This window comes from Gopherus flavomarginatus, chromosome 1, assembly GCF_025201925.1.
Source record: "Gopherus flavomarginatus isolate rGopFla2 chromosome 1, rGopFla2.mat.asm, whole genome shotgun sequence".
Taxonomy (NCBI): domain Eukaryota; kingdom Metazoa; phylum Chordata; order Testudines; family Testudinidae; genus Gopherus; species Gopherus flavomarginatus.
The window spans coordinates 7053056-7065676 of record NC_066617.1 but is presented as its reverse complement, the minus strand read 5'-3'; positions in this window follow the sequence as shown (position 1 = coordinate 7065676).

Genomic DNA, 12621 nt, shown 5'->3' with positions numbered 1-12621 from the left:
TAAATATTGTACTCAGTGTATAGTATATAGAGCAGTGTAAACAGGTCAGTGTATGAAATTTTAGTTTGTATTGACTTCGCTGGTGCTTTTTATATAGCCTGTTATAAAACTAGGCAAATAGCTAGATGAGTTGATATACCCCCAGAAGACCTCTGTGTACCCCCAGGAGCATGCATTCCCCTGGTTGAGAACCACTGATCTAGCCAATGGAGGGTTCCAATTAAAAGGTGACGTATGATAGTAAAAAGCTGAGATTGCTAATAAAATTCTGATAGCCTTAATTACAAACATGATCTCAGTTCAGTTCTTAGAGAATGAGTGTTCATGTGACCACTTGTTGGCAACCTCAGAAGAGAGACCAACAAATGAATTGCTATGGAGAGTGAACGCCTCTTACCCCTAAATGAGGTCCCCCTAAAGCAGGATTCACACATGCCGGTGGGGCAGTATGAGGGAAGCTCACTCTGCTTATTTTGTCTCCTGTGTGGCTAAAGAGAGGGCTCAGGCCCCAGTGATCTCAAGCCAACACCTTTCAGCAGCACTAACTTTCCATTATTGCTTTTAAATAATATTTATAATTAAAATAAAGCTCACCTTTACAAAATCTAACTGGAACATAGGCTTTTCTCCAGTAGCTGAAGAGCATTTCTCTTGCTACATGGATGATTCCAATGTCAACTACCTGTTTTGCTTGCTTCTATAGCTGTCCTTTGTGCATTCTTCCCACTGTCCTATGTCAGTGAGGCTCCGCAAGACCATTACCAGGTCATTTACTTCAAGTCACTTCTCAAGACCCACAACTTGATGCCAACAACTAACTGCTAATAATGACTGGTTTGAGACATGAGATGGTTAATACATGTTTCAAGTGCCTTCCTAGAGTGTGAGCTCTTTGGAGAACAGGCACTGTTTCTTGGATGCTTGAAAACCCACCTACCCATCAAATAAGGCATCTCTATTGCTTGCAATGGTGCAAGGTTTTGCATTAAATGTTAGTAATGCCTTCTACTCTTGGAGGAGATACTCAAATTCTCCAAAGGTACTGAGTTTCAACTACTATGTTTCAAAATGTATTTACTTTGTGTCATCATAGTCTGTCAATGATTGTTTTACATTTTAAAAGCATTTTGTTCACTTCTTCCTAAACCTTTCCATAGCCTTTGTTACTGACTTGAGAACGTAAGAATGGCCATAATGGGTCAGACCGATAGTCCATCTGTCCCAGCATCCTGTCTTCTGATGGGTCAATGCCAGATGCTTCAGAGGGACCAGCACAGGCCAATTATCGAGTGATTCATCCCCTGTCGTCCAGTTCCAGTATCTGGCAGTCAGAAGCTTAGGAACACCCAGAGTATAGGGTTGTACCTCTGACCATGTTGACTAATACCCACTGATGGACCTATCACCCATGAATTTCTTATCCTTTTTTGAACCCAGTTATACTTCTGGCCTTTGCAACATCCCTGGCAATGAATTCCAAAGGTTGAATGTGTGTTATACGAAGAACTTATGTTTGTTTTAAACCTGCTCCCTATTAATTTCATTGAGTGACCCCTGGTTCTTGTGTTACGTGAATGGATAAATAACACTTTTTCTCCACACCACTCATGATTTCATAGACCGCTGTCATATTCTCCCTCGGTTGTCTCTTTTCCCAAGCTGAACAGTTCCAGGTTTTTTTAATTTCTCCTCGTATGGAATCTGTTCCGTATCCTTATTTTTATTTCCCTTCTCTGTACCTTTTCCAGTTCTAACACATCTTCTTTTTTGAGATTGGGTGACCGGAACTGCACGTTGTATTCAAAGTGTGAGCATACTATGGATTTATATAATGGCATTATATTTACTGTATCTATCCCTTGCCTAATGGTTCCCAACATTGTTTGCTTTCTTTGCTGCTGCATGTTGAGCAGATGTTTTCAAAGAACTATCCACAGTGACTCCAATATTTTTCTTGAGTGATAACAGCTAAATTAGACCCCATCATTTTGTATTTATAGTTGGGATTATGTTTTCCAATGTGTATTACTCTGTATTTATCAGTATTGAATTTTATCTGCCATTTTGTTGCCCAGTCACCCAGTTTTTATGAGATCCTTTCGTAACTCTTTCCAATCAGCTTTAGACTTAACTATCTTGAGTAATTTTGTATCATCTGCAAACTTTGCCACCTGTTTACCTCTTTTTCCAGATCATTTATGAATATGTTGAACAGCACTGATCCTAGTACAGATCTTTGGAAGACCCTGCTATTTACCTTTCTCTGTTGTGGAAACTGACCATTTATTCCTACCCTTTGTTTCCTGTTTTTTAGCCAGTTACTGTTCCATGAAGAGGACCTTCCCTCTTATCCCATGAGTGCTTACTTTGCTTAAGAGCCTTTGGTGAGGACCTTACCACTGTGGCTTAACCACCATGTAAAAGAAGCAGTGGAAGATAAAAAGGCATCTTTTAAAAAGTAGAAGTCAAATCCTAGTGAGGTAAATAGAAAGGAGCATAAACACTGCCAAATTAAGTGTAAAATGTAGTAAGAAAATCCAAAACAACCAGTGGGGCCCCTGGACAATCGAGCTACAAAAGGAGCATTTAAAGATGATAAAGTCACTGTGGAGAAACTAAATGAATTCTTTGCTTCAGTCTTCACAGCTGAGGATGTTAGGGAGATTCCTAAACCTGAGCCAGCTTTTGTAAGTGACAAATCTGAGGAATTGTCACAGATTCAGGTGTCACTAGAGGAGAATTTGGAATTAATTGATAAACTTAACAGTAACAAGTCACCGGGACCACTGAAAGAACTCAAAAGTGCAATTGCGGAACTACTAACTATGGTTTGTAACCTGTCCTTTAAATCAGCTTCCATACCTTATGACTAGAAGATAGCTAATGTAACACCAGTATTTAAAAAGAGCTCTAGAGGTGATCTCGGCAATTACAGACTGGTAAGTCTAATATTGGTACCAGGCAAATTAGTTGAAACAGTTGTAAAGAATAAAATTCAGACACATAGAAGAACATAAATTGTTGGGCAAAAGTCAACATGGTTTCTGTAAAGGGAAATCATGTCTTACTAATCTCTTAGAGTTCTCTGAAGGGGTCAACAACCATGTGGACAAGGGGGATCCAGTGGACATAGTGTACTTAGATTTCTAGAAAGCCTTTGACAAGGTCCCTTACCAAAGGCTCTTATGTAAATTAAGCTGTCATGGGATAAGAGGGAAGATCCTTTCATGGATTGAGAACTGGTTAAAAGGGAACAAAGGGTAGGAATAAATGGTAAATTTTCAGAATGGAGAGGAGTAACTAGTGGTGTTCCCCAAAGGTCAGTCCTAGGACTAATCCTATTCAACTTCTTAATAAATGATCTGGAGAAAGGGGTAAACAGTGAGGTGGCAAAGTCTGCAGATGATACTAAACTGCTCAAGATAATTAAGACCAAAGCAGACTGTGAAGAACTTCAAAAAGATCTCACAAAACTAAGTGATTGGGCAACAAAATAGCAAATGAAATTTAATGTGGATAAATTTAAAGTAATACACATTGGGGAAAAATAACCAACTATACATACAATATGATGGGGGCTAATTTAGCTGCAACTAATCAGGAAAAAGATCTTGGCATCAGAGGCAGTCCAAAAAGCAAACAGGACGTCAGGAATCATTAAAAAGGGGATAGAGAATAAGATAGAGAATAACTTATTGCCCTTATATAAATAGATGGTATGCCTACATCTGGAATACTGTGTACAGATGTGGTCTCATTTCAAAAAGATATACTGGCACTAGAAAAGGTTCAGAGAAGGGCAACTAAAATGAGCAGGGGTTTGGAACGGGTCCCATATGAGGAGAGATTAAAGAGGCTAGGACTTTTCAGCTTGCAAAAGAGGAGACTAAAGGGGGATATGATAGAGGTGTATAAAATCATGAGTGATGTGGAGAAAGTGGATAAGGAAAAGTTATTTACTTGTTGCCATAATATAAGAACTAGGGGCCATCATATGAAATTAATGGGCAGCAGGTTTAAAACAAAAAGAAGTTCTTATTCACACAGGGCACAGTCAGTTGGTGGAACTGTTTGCCTGAGGAGGTTGTGAAGGCTAGGACTATAACAGGGTTTAAAAGAGAACTGGATAAATTCATGGAGGTTAAGTCCATTAATGGCTATTAGCCAGGATGAATAAGGAATGGTGTCCCTAGCCTCTTGTTTGTCAGAGGGTGGTGATGGACGGCAGGCGAGAGAGATCACTCGATCATTGCCTGTTAGGTTCACTCCCTCTGGGGCACCTGGCATTGGCCACTGTCGGCAGACAAGATACTGGGCTGGATGGACCTTTGGTCTGACCCAGTACGGCCATTCTTATGTTCTGTCAAAGGCTTTCTGAAAATCCAAGTACACTGTATCCACTGGATCAGCCTTGTCCACATACTTGTTGACTCCCTCAAAGAATTCTAATGGATTGGTGAAGTATGATTTCCCTTTACAAAAGCAGTGTTGACTCTTCCAACATATTGCGTTCATCTTCGTGTCTGATAATTCTGTTGACTATAATGTCAACCAGTTTGCCTATTACTGAAATTACGCTTGCCAGCCTGAAATTGCCAGGGTTGCCTCCGGAGCCTTTTTTAAAAAATTGGTGTTACCTTAGCTAGCCTCCAATCATTTGATACAGATGCTGATTTAAGCAATAATTTACATACCACAGTTAAGCCTTGTCTACGCTACAGAGTTTTGTCAACAAAACAGTGGAGGAAAGGTTCCTGGGCACAGAGCTGCTTTGTTCCTTCCCCCAGTGTAGGAAACTTTCCCAAGTCAATTGGCAATCACATGTGCAGTGACTAAAGTGGCACACAGACGACCAGCGTAGGGACCCAGTCTGAAGCCGCACCCATCTAAGAGATGCACTCTTTCATCCTTACCCTCAGGAGTGAGAGATCAGGTATAATGACCCCCGCCTGTTGAAAATGGTGGCAGAATTTGCAATTTTGTCCCTAGCTGCCTGCAACGATCCCCTTAAAAAAACACCTCGACCCATCTTGAGGCCTCCGTAGGCTGAGCTTACCATGTTTAGGGCATTGGCCGAGCTCTGTGCTTGCCACGTGCCATTGAAAAACTGATTCATAAAAAGAGGTGTTACTGTGCTGTGAGTGCCCTAACAATCATGTTTGTTTATTCTTTCTTGTGCTTCTGGAGATGTGGCCTTCGGTGAACCCCTTACACAGTGTTGAAGCACCTCCACCAGATAAGGAAGCGACTGAGGAGGAGCAGAGAGGACATGTTTTGACAGGTGCCCTAATCCTTGGAGAATGATGAACAAGAACTCAGGGCATGGAGAGAGACTTTAAAAAGACAAATATAAAATAGGACAGAAAGGAGAGCTAGGAGTGAATTTTAATAGGCCAGGAGCGGATGATAAAAGTAATGGAAGACCAAATGGAGATGTTGAAGTCCCTAATTACAATGGAGGCTGAATTCATGTGTGCTTACCTCCTCCCCCCTCGCAGCCAATACTGAACTGCTTGCCATGCTCTCCCCAAACTCCTCCCACACATTCCTTCCAGCATCCCAGCCTGTCTTGCTACTTCATTCACTCCAGCCCTTTGGACAGTTTCCAAAATGATAGCTGGACTTACACAAAGCTATGAGAGCCTTCCCTGCCCTTCACTATTATTTCCCTTCCCCCCAAGCATTTAGTGTGTGTTATTATTTTGTATTTAATAAAAACATACTCTCTGAAAGAATCTTTGTCTCCTACACATGGTGGTTGCTGCTTAAATTAATACATAGTGGCAATTGGATCATTTGCAGACTACAGATCACTGTCAGGAATAATTAAAATTGTCATGCAAGGCAGCAAGTTAACAAAGCATGGCAGAGAGCTGTATGACTGGTGTTTATTGTCAAAATGGACCCACAAGGCCTCCCTGATTCAAATAGTCCCACCCCCTTTTGCCCTTCTAAGAGCCCTGGTAACTGGCTCCTCAAAATCAGCTGCTAGGCAATCTGCCTCTGTGTTTCAGGCTGGGGGAAACTTTTCACCCTTAGTTTCACAAATATTGCAGAGCGCATGTGTAGGTCTAACCTGCCATAAAGGCAGCACCAGCATGCTTTTAATCTGCCAAATACACATTCTATGGTCATTTTGCACCTGCTCAGCCTATTGCTGAAGCGTTACTTGCTGCTGTTTAGGTTCCCGGATAAGGTTTCAGGAGCCATGGGAGTAAGGGGTAGGCTGAGTCTCCCAGGATCGCTATGTGCATTTCAACATCTCCCATTGGCATTTTCTGGTCTGGAAAGAAAGTCCCTACTTGCAACTTTCTGTATAGGCCAGTGTTCCTGAAGATGCATGTGTCATGCACCTTCCCTGACCACCTCACGTTGATGTCAGTGAAATGCTCACGGTGATCAACAAGTGCCTGCAATACCATAGAGAAGTACCCCTTTCTTTTTAGATACTCTGTTGCAACACAGTCCAGGGCCAAAATAGGGATATGCATGACATTTGTGCCCCACTGCAGTTAGGGAATCCCATTGCTGCAAAACCATCCACTGTTTCATGGACATTTCCAAGAGTCACAGTCCTTCATGGCAGGATGTGATTAATGGCCCTGCACCCTTGCATTAACGCAGCCCCAGTAGTGGACTTTCATGACTGCAAACTGATTTGTGACTGATCAATAGCAGTCTGGAGTTGCCAGCTTCCACCCGGCAATCACCACATGCTTCTCCACTGAGAGGGCAGCTCTCATTTTGGTGTCCTGCCACAGTGATGTGGCGAGCTCCGCGCACAGTCCCAGGAAGGTGGTTTTCCGCATCTGAAAATTCTGCAGCCACTGATCGTCATCCCAGGACTGCATAACAATGCAATCCAACCACTCAATGCTTGTTTCCCAAGCCCCAAAGTGACAGTTCACTGTGTGCAACTGCTCCATGAATGCCAAAAGTAATCTGGTGGTGTTTCTTTCCGTGGCATGCAGCAGGTCGGGCAGCTCTGATTCCTGTTCATATTGGGTGCTCATGATATGCTGCATGACCAGCTGCAATGTGTTTATAACAGTGACACAACAGTAAAGAGCAGTGCAGGAGCCATCCTTTCAGACAAAGAGGGCGGGCACACCGTAAATGGGCTGTTGAAAAATGCCACCAAACAGTCAGAAACCCATGGAATGATGGGACAGAAAAAGTGGCATCATGGGATATTGAGCCCGCACCCATGATGCGAGTTGCACAGTGGGATAGCTACCCACAGTGCACTGCTCTCACCGTCAGTACTAGAGCACCAACTGTGGACATGCTCCACTGATAGAAGGAACATTGTGTGAACATGCACAAGTGATGTAATTACCCCGCTCTTTGTTCGGCGTAGCTCGCATTGACAAAACTCGGTAGTGTAGACAAGGCCCTAATTGCTTTTTCAAATTCTTTTCTGCCTGCCTAACTATACTTTTACACTGGACTTGCCAGAGTTTATGCTCCTTTCTATTTTCCTCAGCAGGATTTGACTTCCAATTTTTAAAGGATGCCTTTTTGCCTCTAACCGCCTCTTTTACTCTGTTTAGCCATGGTGGCATTTTTTGGTCCTCCTATTTTTTTTTTATTTGAGGCATACATTTAATTTGAGCATCTATTACAGTGTTTTTAAACTGTAACAGGTGTGGGTCCGAGCAGAGCACTGTCACATGCAGTTGCAAACGAGCCCTTCATACACAAATGCCCAGTGTTTTGTGCACACGTGTGACTCAGTCCTTTGCAAGAAGAGAGCTGGGTGGCTGCTAATAATCCATCTGTTTTTACTCCAAATATAGGCTTCCTTTTAAGGATGCAGGGCTGGCTGTATTTTTCACCAGCCAGTTTCTTGTACTACAATTAGAACAGCTCGAGAGTATGCAAACACCTGTGTTCATATTGCATTTCAACCACTAACTTTTTTCAAATAGCTTTCTACTGCTAACCTGCCACTTCATCTCTTTAGCAGTGGTTTTCACACATAGGGTACGTCTACACTACAGGGTAATTTCAAATTAACTTAAACCGGTTTTATAAAACAGATATTATAAAATGGATTGCACGCAGCCACACTAGGCACATTAATTCAGCGGTGTGCGTCCATGGTCCAAGGCTAGCATCGATTTCCGGAGCGTTGCACTGTGGGTAGCTAACCAATAATAACAATAACAATAACTTAATTTGCGGCCACATTAACCCTAAATCGATATGTTAATATCGATTTTAGCGTTACTCCTCTCGTTGGGGAGGATTACAGAAATCGATTTAAAGAGCCCTTTAAATCGATATAAAGTGTATTGTAGTGTGGATGGGTACAGCGTTAAATCGATTTAACGCTGTTAAAATCGGTTTAACTGCTTAGTGTGGACCAGGCCATAGTCTCATTTTAGGATTATAGCTGGAGAGCGGTCTTTATGAAGCTTTAAAATACTTGACCGGGACTTGACTCTTCCTTCTTTAATGTCATATGCTGAGGATTAGTCATTTTCCCCCAGGTGAAGTAACTGATTTCCTTACCCAAGTCTTGCACTAGTCTCGTGAACATTTAGGCCATGTCTACACTAGCAAACCACTGTAAGATTGCGCGTGTAGCCACTCCATGCTGACTGCGGGGAGCTCTCTCACTGCCATCATAAAACCAGATCAACTTGTCTCAATGAGCAGCGGTAGCTATACTGGCGCGAGAAGCTATTTTGGTGGTAGTCTGCACAGTGGCTTTTTTTCACACCTCTGAGCTACTAAGTTTTGCTGATATAAGTGGTAGTGTAGCTCTGGAGTTTTAGGCCATGTCTAGCAACTCTCCTAATCACCATGCTGGAAAAACTAATAACTTGTTCCTCCCAAGCTAGTGGAAGTGTAGGGAGTTTGCAGGACTGACTTTTCATTTACTGACTTGATGTGCGACGATCTTGAATATATTTGCTGCATCCATGTGTATTTTCTGGGTACATTTGGAACTGTCTCATCAACAAAATGCGCGGAATGTCACTTACAGTGGAGTCAGCACAAGCTACAGGGAGCACCTATAATCTAATCTGAATGAATTTATATGAACTAGCTGTGGGCAATAGTAGCATACATCATTTGATGGCTGGCTTAGTGGCGATCTGAACATTGCCAATGGGATGGAATAGCTACCGTAGTCTTCCCTCTCTTAACATCTGATTCCGTGCTCCATCTTGTCCTGTTTAAGAATAAAAAACAAGGTAGGCACTAATTAAAATGCAGTTTGCATAGAGAGCCATTTTTATTGGCCAAGGGTACGTGTTATTCTAGGCTTCTTAGAGCGTTGTTAGTGACACGTGTAACATGGTCACCAAAAGTGCCTGCCATTAGGAGCAAGCCTCTTAGCTGATTGCATGAGTCACCTTTTGGAACCAGTTCTGCTTTCTTAAGAAAAAAGCTTGTGAATTTGGCAGGTTACCGGCTGCTCTAAAGTCTTACTAGCTCAGAGAGATTCAGCTGGGGCTGAAGACTTGCCTGTGGCTCTCAGAGAGTCCACAGGCTGAGTTTATCCATTGACTTTAGGGGCATTATACCAGCGAATTTGGCCCCATCAGTTTGATCTGAACTCTGATCATAGAGAGGGCTGCCGGCAGAAAGGATCCTTCAATGCAGAGGACTTCCTAGCAGTGTAGGGCAAGCTCCCAACTGGTGTTGCAGAGAGCCACAAAATAATCGTGCACTGCCTTAGGCCCGCTACTGCTAACAACTAATGGAGCCTCTCCTTAGCTCAAGTGATAGGCACCTGTGTGTTTGGAACAGGAGCATCTATGTCCTCTCCTTGCAGTCACTGCGACGTTCCAGGTGGCTTAGTGTGCAAAATAAAGAACCGATCATGTCCTTGATGGCCATATGTTCATTAGAGTCCTGATGCCCCTCGCTAAAACCAATTGAGATAAGAATTTCCACTAAATAGACAACTTTGCCTCCAATACATTGATTGCTCTGCTGTCATGTTCTGCCCCTTTCTGTTATCCTTTCTCTTGTCTGTTCAGATTGTAAACTCTTCTGACTGTCTCATTGTGACTGGAAGGATGAATTCAAACTGGAACAGGTACAGAGAAGGGCTGCTAGGATGATCCGAGGAATGGAAAACCTGTCTTATGAAAGGAGATTCAAAGAGCTTGGCTTGTTTAGCCTAACCAGAAGAAGGCTGAAGGGAGATATGATTGCTCTCTATAACTATATCAGAGGGATAAATAGCAGGGAGGGAGAGGAATTATTTAAGCTCAGTACCAATGTGGACATAAGAACAAATGGATATAAACTGGCCACCAGGAAGTCTAGACATGAAATTAGATGAAGATTTCTAACCATCAGAGGAATGAAGTTCTGGAACAGCCTTCCAAGGGGAGTAGTGGGGGCAAAAGACATATCTGGCTTCAAGACTAAGCTTGATAAGTTTATGGAGGGGATGGTATGATGGGATAGACTAATTTGGGCAATTAATTGATCTTTGACTATTAGTGATATATATGCGCAATGGCCTGTGATGGGATGTTAGATGGGGTGGGATCTGAGTTACTACAGAGAATTCTTTCCTAGGTGTCTGGCCGGTGAGTCTTGCCCACATTCTCAGGGTTTAGCTGATCGCCTTATTTGGGGTTGGGAAGGAATTTTCCTTCAGGGCAGATCGGCAGGGGTCCTGGGGGGTTTTCGCCTTCCTCTGCAGTGTGGGGCACGGGTCACTTGCTGGAGGATTCTCTGCACCCTGAAGTCTTTACACCATGATTTGAGGACTTCAATAGCTCAGACATAGGTTAGGGGTTTGATACAGGAGTGGGTGGATGAGATTCTGAGGGCTGCATTGTGCAGGAGGTCAGACTAGATGATCATAATGGTCCCTTCTGACCTTAAAATCTGTGACTCTCTGACAGGGGTCCCGGGGGGCCATGCTGAAATTGCTCAATCAGGGCAAACTGCAAAGAATGGGGCAATCCCCAAAACCGGTGGTGGTTATTCTACTTAGATTCGCCAAACCAGCAACAAAACAGCTTCTACAACACCTTGCTGCTTACCCAGATGCCAAAACACAGTCCCATTCAAGCAATCCAGCCTCAGGCTCCCACCCACCCAGACAGCCAAGACAAATATAAGGATTACTGAAAATCTTCATCATATAAAAAGTTCTACCAATCCCAAAGGATTGGACACATTACCCACCAAATGAAAAAATATTTCAGATTTTACCCAAATACATGCTTCCCAGTGGTGGTGGTGGTGGAGGGGGGGGGTGTTAGCCCCTGCTCCTTCTCTTCCTGCCAGGCCAGAAACTGGAGCTGGCCAGGAGGAAGAGCTGCCCAGGAAGCCCAGGCTGCCCCAGGGACCCTCCACCTGCCCTGGGTGGCATGTCTTGTGGGGCAGAGGTATGGGCCGGCGACTGTTCTCCACCCAGGGCAAGTGGAGAGTGCAGGGCTCCCCCAGCATCCTGGGTGGCTCTGGCTTCCTGGTCTAGCGGGGCGGGGGGGCGGGGGTGTGTGTGTCAGGCAGTAAAGGAGGAGCAGGGGACATGGCCACAGAGAAGGGTGGGACCTATGGGCAGTGGGTGAACCATGGGCTTGGGGAGGCTAGCCCCCACTCCAGCCTGCCCCTTCTGCCCAAGGCCCTTCCCTTCCCACCCGTGCCGAGCTGCCAGAGCACCTCCAGCCCCAGAGCGCTGGGCAGGCAGTGCGGTCCCCTGCCCCGGAGCGCTGCAGCCCCAGTCCCAACCCCCCCAAGCAAAGGGCAGGCAACTGCAGCCACCCCCAAGTCCTGGACCCCAGGCCAGCCAACCTCGCCTGCTTCCCAGGAGAGTAGCCGCCTGCCCGGGCTGGTGCCAAGGGGAAAGCGGCAAGCAGGAGGGGACCTCGGGGTGGAGCGGGGACAGGGTGGGCCATGTGGGGCTGTTTGGGGGGAGACAGCATTCCCCAGCCTATTATACGTGCCACCCATGCATGGGGCTTCTTCACGTGTCCTGCTTTGCTTTCGGAAAAGGTGGTCACTCCATTTCTAAATAAAATTAAGCCTCAGTCATGATCATGAGCAGGGTCGGCTTTATGAAGGGTGCGGCCCGATTTGAATACCCAGTGGCGGCCCAGGACTTCGGCAGCACTTCGGCGGCAGGGGTCCACACCCCTTGCAGCTCTGTGCGCCCAGCCGGAGGGGGGGGGAAGCAGGGTCTGTGCACCCCTTGCACCACCGTGCACCCGGCGGGGGGGGGGGTGCAGGGTAAATACACCCCTTGCAGCACCATGCACCCAGCGGGGGGGGGAGGTGCAGGGTAAATATACCCCTTGCAGCACCGTGCGCCTGGCGGGGGGAGGGTGCAGGATAAATACACCCCTTGCAGCACCATGCGCCTGGCGGGGGGAGGGTGCAGGATAAATACACCCCTTGCAGCACCGTGCGCCTGGCGGGGGGAGGGTGCAGGATAAATACACCCCTTGCAGCACCATGCGCCTGGCGGGGGGGAGGTGCAGGGTAAATACACCTCTTGCCGCACGGTGCATCTGGCGAGGGGGTGTGTGCAGGATAAATACACCCTTGCAGCACCGTGCACCCGGCGGGGGGTGCAGGGTAAATACACCCCTTGCAGCACCGTGCACCTGGCAGGGGGTACAGAGTAAATACACCCCTTGC